This window comes from Limulus polyphemus, unplaced genomic scaffold, assembly GCF_000517525.1.
Source record: "Limulus polyphemus unplaced genomic scaffold, Limulus_polyphemus-2.1.2 Scaffold801, whole genome shotgun sequence".
In the NCBI taxonomy this organism is placed as follows: Eukaryota; Metazoa; Arthropoda; class Merostomata; order Xiphosura; family Limulidae; genus Limulus; species Limulus polyphemus.
The window spans coordinates 186,928-193,667 of NW_013666411.1; the positions used below are offsets into that span (position 1 = coordinate 186,928).

The window sequence follows — 6,740 nt, forward strand, 5'->3', positions numbered from 1 at the left end:
CAGTGTTAACTTTGATCATTAGAGCTTTCACGTTCGTTAAAAATTGTTTACATTACTTGTATTTCATCAAAATGTGACATTATTGATAAGGGTGAACACTTTTGCAAGGCACTGTAATTTATTGACTATTACTTCATCTATGTTATTCATCTAAATAAAAAAAAGCAAAGGTCCTAAGACTGAGACCTGAGGTACCCCACTTGTGCCATTAATCCAGTTTGACTGAACTCCATTTGTAACAACCCTCTGTTTTCTTCCATCCAGCCACTCTTCTATCCAATCTGCTAACTTATACCCCACCTATAGAGATAATTTTTACAAGTCTTTTATGTGGCAGTTTGTCAAATGTTTTCTGAAAGTTACTCTTAACATTTCTGTTAACTTATTTAATCCCATTTCTTTGTTCTATTTCATTCAGAGTTACCTTTAAGTTTAGTGTAACTCTTATTGATAGTGGTTTAGTTACAACATGTAACATAAGTTTATAGTGTAACTAATCTCAATAGTGTTTTAATTACAGCATACAATATAACTTTATAGAGTAACTCTTTTTGATAACGTTTTAGTTACAACATTCAACATAACTGTCTCCCAGTTGGTCAGGGGAGTTTACCGACTTATAACCTTAAACTCCGGGGTTCGATTCCCTTTGGTGGACAGAGCACATATAACTTATTGTGTAACTTTGCACTAATAACAAACAAAGCAACACTCTACTTGAAAGCGTTTTAGGTACAACAAGCTACATATCTTTATAGTATAATTATTCTTTTGTGTAGAGTATTGTTATTACAGTATTTTTACAGTGTATTAGTTTCAACATATAGCATTATTTTACAGCATAATCATTTTATTTTTTACAGTGTTGTAGCTGTAACTCGTATCAGAATTTACCGTAGAATTGTTCTCTTCTATTTATTGTTTCACTTATAACACATAACACCGGCACCTTTGTAATGTAATTCTCCTCATCAGTACGTTGTTTCAGTTACAACTGCCAGTACAGTTATAATTCATTGTTTCATTTATAACTGCCAACACAGGTTTACTGTATAATTATTCTCCTTTTTTTACAGTGCTATTTAGATACGACATAATATGCTGAAGAACCATAGAACGTGAACCTACTTTTTTCCACATTGCTTTAGTTGAAGCATGAAAGAGAACTGCTCTATTCAGTAGTGTTTTATTTCCAACAAACATCACAGTTTTATAGTTATAGTTACTGAAACAGACATGAAACATTATTATTCGATACATTAACGAACTCAGGGAGTTACAACTTCGTGGTAGTAGTGAGCGGTATAAAATCAAAATGTTTGTAACGCAAGGTAAGAATAAAGTAATAAATCTTTGTTTGTGACGTAACCTCATATTCCATTCAATGTTCCTGAAGCTACAAAGTGTTTTACTTTCGCAATAGAATCTAGCTATCATATTGATGACGTAGTTCAGTATGTTAATAGTACAACCGTTTTGCTAAAGTAATTCTGTAAGCTCATTTAAGACGTTACTGGCGTAATAACATACACAGTTTGGCTGTTAAAAAAGAAGCTTCCATAAGTTTGTCTTAAAATATATTCATGTACAGACTGACTTTAAAACGAATTCTAGACTCCCGTACATTAAGAATTTCAGAATACTTCTGGAACTATGAATTACTTACTGGTTTGTTAGATTATTATACATTTGGAACTATGAGCTATTGGTTTAGTAGATTATAATACGAAAAAAAGCGGTTGATACATATAGTAACATGTAGTACTGGTTTCTTAAACTTTGATAAGTTTATTATTATGGACTGTTGAAACTATTAGTTATTAGTTCATTAGGTTTTGAGACATTTGTGACCAATGACTCTTTGTTTATTAAACTCTGATAAGTTTATTATTATGGACTGCTGAAACTATTAGTTATTAGTTCATTAGGTTTTGAGACATCTGTGACCAATGACTCTTTGTTTATTAAACTTTGATAAGTTTATTATTATGGACTGCTGAAACTATTAGTTATTAGTTCATTAGGTTTTGAGACATCTGTGACCAATGACTCTTTGTTTATTAAACTTTGATGCATCTGGAACTGTAAGCTGTTGTTTTTATAAATTATAATATATTTGAAGGTACGAATTATTTATTTATTAGGCATTGATATTTCTGGAATTGAAGTATTATTTTCTATACAACTTAAACCACTAAATGTATGACCCATTGGTTTACTAGACTTTTATACATCTTAAAGCACTAAAAATATGACCCATTGGTTTACTAGACTTTTATACATGATTTAATGTATAGAGCTTAAAATTTTCGTAAATTGTACTGATATAAACTGATATATATATATATGTTTTCATATATTAAAAGTGGTACCGTTTATTGAAAAATAACAGTTTTTTTTAAAGAACTCCAGGGTCCCAGTACTACATTTAAAAATTACACCAATAAAGATATAATCAAACCCTAATGTGTAGTTCTAGCGAAAGTTGTATTCTTTTTGTAAGGAGAGTACTTTTATTTATGATTGTTTTCTGTTGTAAAGAAATGGTTGTTGAACATACCACAGTTATTTTTCTAAATGTCTGAACCTTGAATAGCCAAAGTATGAAACATTTCATAGATTTTTGTTTGTGGTACCTGCCATTCACTAGATGGCGAATTACATACATAGATACTGACATACATGCCACGTCCATTATAGTAAGATCAGCTATTAAATTAGTATACCTTCATGAGTTTTAACGTACTGGAAATACGAGCTATTGGTTTGTTATACTTTAGTATGCTTTACCTTGATCCAACTACAGAGGTTTGAGCACGTAAAACTGCAACGATTTTGGAGCTCCACCACTTCGTTAAAATTCTTATCGCAACGTCTGGCGAATGGACCTGTAGAATAGGTTCTATTGAATAAATTTCCGTCGTATGGTTGTCTAGTATAAAGCACACTCTGCATGCTTTCTATAAGCCTTTTAGTGTGCGAGGAAAACGGTTTCCCAGCGCCCGTTTCAACAGTCCAATCGCACAGAAATCTCGAGGACATGAACGATACGTCTTCGTATGGAATATCATGAATATCTAGTCTCATTCTCTAGCTGCTTAGGGATGTAAAGGTTGAGCGGGAGGTGTGACTAGAAGCCTGTCGTTCTCGTTTCCAGATGGAGACCCTTCTTGATTATGTTCCCTGGAGTAGGTTTGACGGCTTTTGTAAATGGATTCTCACCTGTTGCAAGATGCAGCACTTTGCTTATCACGGCAAAGTTACCGTTTATTGCAGGTCTCTTTCTGCATGGTCCTGGTTCCCAAAGTTGATCCATGTTCCTTTATTTTCCAATGACATTAAGTAAAAAGCATATCAACGTCTTGGAAGCTATAAATTCTCGATCTGCACATATCTTTATGATTTGAGTGCATGAACATTTTGCGTCGGAAAGAGCTGTTACATACCGTTCCCTAAAACCACCAGTTTTCGGTGGCATCGCACGACTTACGTCTTGTAAATGTAAAAATGTAGTTCTAATACATCTCGTTTCACCACGGTTTTATATCGGAGATGTTTGTCAGATGGCTTGCTGAATTTCATACTCAAACCGTTTTAATATATCGTACTCATTGCCTAAAAGTTTGCCCCCAGTAGTACAGCAGTATGTCTGCGGACTTACAGCGCTAGAAACCGGGTTTCGATACACGTGGTGGGCAGAGCACAGATAGCCCATTGTGTAGCTTTGTGCTTAGCTTCAAAACAAACAAACAAACCTAAAAGTTTAATCAAATATTAAAAAGATCGATGAAATTAAAGAGCAGACACATTTTATTACGTAGTTTCATGGATTCTGCGACAAATACAGCGTAATTTTTTACAGATGTCAGTCAAAATATCTTTATATCAAGTTTAGAGGAGAAAGCATACTACCATGAATATTATATGTTTACAGATAAAAATATGTAAGTAAAAATATGGCAGAGCAGTTGGAGACTCCGAAAACACTTAAAGAACGGTAATATACTATCAAGAAATTACATGTTATATACGGTGGATATAGCCCTCATTTAGTGCCGTCCCTATTAGTATGCATGGTATTGTTAATAAACAAGTTACTCTATCGTACTGTTACAAACACGTTTACCGTCATTCTGTTAGTAAGTAGTATCTATGATAGTTTGTCACCTAATAACGTTAGTGTTAGTACATAATATCAGCATTTTACTGTGAGTAAACAATATGAATATCTTACTGTTTACTTAAAGAAAAACGCTAATATTAACAGTAAGATATTCATATTGTTTACTTAAAGAAAGACGCTGATATTAACAGTAAGATATTCATATTGTTTACTTAAAGAAAGACGCTTATATTAACAGTAAGATATTCATATTGTTTACTTAAAGAAAGACGCTAATATTAACAGTAAGATATTCATATTGTTTACTTAAAGAAAGAACGCTAATATTAACAGTAAGATATTCATATTGTTTACTTAAAGAAAGACGCTAATATTAACAATATAAATATCTTACTGTTAATATTAGCGTTTTTCTTTAAGTAAACAATATGAATACCTTATTGTTAATATTAGTGTTTTTCTTTAAGTAAACAATATGAATATCATACTGTTAATATTAGCGTCTTTCTTTAAGTAAACAATATGTGTATCTTACTGTTAATAAACCGTTTTGCTGTGAGTGAACAATACTGTGAACATTCTGTTATTCTAAAATTATTTTAATCTTTTCGTAAAAATATGTCATTCATCTTATAAGTATATGCGATTTATCCAGTCTTGAATGGATATTCATGGTGTTAAAAAAACACCATAGCGTAGTTTATTATTTAGAAATTAGTATATTGTTTCTTCATTATATAATGTTGGTAGAAACATTACTCCAGGTAGTGCCTTGTCCTATATCTATTCCATTATATATATATGAATAACGAGTCTTATTTTCCTTATTATAACCACGTAGAAAAATGATGCAAAGCAAGCTCTGTTAAAAATAAACCTGCTAAATATCAAAATAAACTCTGTAGTAATATTTTTGATGGAAAGTCTATTCTCGTAAGATATAACATTAAGTTTGCGTCTGGATGCATTACATTTTGGTTAACATCAAGTTAGTGTCTGGTTATCGAAACTTATGAATCAGAAAATAAGGCAAGTTTTAGGGACGGTAAGAAATTCGATTTGATTATTTGTAATGATAACCGAAGAGGTTTTTTGTGATCTAAGGTCTTTCTTCTCAAGTAAACTCACTGAGAAATATTTGCAACTAATCTGTAAGCCTAAAGTAAACCTCAGTACTATCCACTACAATAGAACAAAGTGTTGGTTTTGGATCATATTAATATTTACAGCTGTTTCAACATGTACACTACTAATGAATTGCGACTACACTGCAGCATCACCCGAAAACACCTAACAAGTCACGATGTTTAAATGAAGACGTCGAGTTTTTTAGGTTCTCGTGTAGTTTCTTATTCACTAAACATATACAACATTTGTTTTTGTTCTCTTTTTTAAATGTCCGTACCTTTGGTCAACTGTTAGATTCTTCTCAGTCTTCTAGTCTTGACATGTTATATGCACCATTTCGCTGCAGGCGGACGGACACCTGCCATAGAAGCTGCTAGTCGTTGCCCCTGACAACCGTGTATGCCGCAAGCGCTAGTCGTTGTGAGATGCCCAAACTAATTCTGGCTTGAACTGCGAGTGAAAATCTAACATCCTTTTGATCGTCATGCAACCTCTGTGTTCGTACCCTCCCAACTAGCGTGATTGGCGTGAAAGTGAGCACGTGCTGTTGGCGTGGACGTTGCAAGGACTCATGACGTAACAGAATGGGATTTTAATTAGTGTTCTAGGAGCTCCATTCTTCTGAATTTTTAAAGTCTTTGTTCTTCAATGAGAAATATGAGATAGTATTTTGTAAGTATAAACCCCTGAGTTGAGCAGAACGAATTAATAAAACCGGTGGATCGGCGGTAAACCTGTGAGCTTATAACGCTAAAGATTTGGTTTTGATACTTGCGGTTGGCAGAGCATAGATAACCGTGCGTGTATCGTTGTACTTAATAACAAACACGCAAATGTAATGTTTTTGAATACAGAGAGTTTCAATTATTCTAAAGTTTATCTATTGGAAGATAAGTTACCGTCCTTTCTAATTCTGTCTTCTAACATTGCTGACGTGATGAAAATGAAAGATAGCACTATATGAATTACGCAAAGAACATATTACGTAGGTCATAAAACTGGCATTAAGTCTATATTCAGATCCAAGTATAATAGCTAGCTATCGATTATGAAGTTAATAAATAAACTAAAGAACTGACTTAGTATTGTCTGTATGTTTGGTTAAACACGTAAGCCTTCTCGTGAAGCTGATATGTGAAAGCGTAGCCAGCCTCTCCCTCTACTAGTTAACTCCTAATGCTAAGATGACTTATTTGAATCGTGTAGGCAGAGCAAATAAAGTGTGTAGCTATGAAGAAGGCCATTCAGAGTTTAAATACATATAGACAAGCAAGTACCAAATAAATAAATGTCCCATGTAACATTCAAATGGTAAGCCTCATGCAAAGCTCTGTAAAGGTCATAAAAAGGTTTTGTACAATTATGTCTCAGCTCGTGATTAATTTACGTATTTGGCCTGGCATAGCCAGGTGGTTAGGAGCTCGACTCGCAATCTGCGGGTTGCAGGTTCGAATCCCCGTCCAACCAAACATGCTCGCCTTTTCAGCCG

The 6,740-nt window shown here is 33.5% G+C and overlaps 1 protein-coding gene across 2 annotated transcripts in view; it reads right to left on the reverse strand.

Moving 5' to 3' along the window:
* LOC106460593 (tetraspanin-9-like) overlaps nt 1-5,704 on the reverse strand; it is a 52,822-nt gene extending 47,118 nt beyond the window's left edge. Inside the window, exon 1 of one of the 2 annotated variants that reach the window (XM_022387350.1) lies at nt 5,529-5,704. The gene's annotated coding sequence lies outside the window, so the exon portion shown is untranslated. The remainder of the gene's footprint in view (nt 1-5,528) is intronic. The other variant, XM_022387349.1, reaches the window with a different exon arrangement.
* Between the last annotated feature and the right edge of the window lie 1,036 nt (nt 5,705-6,740).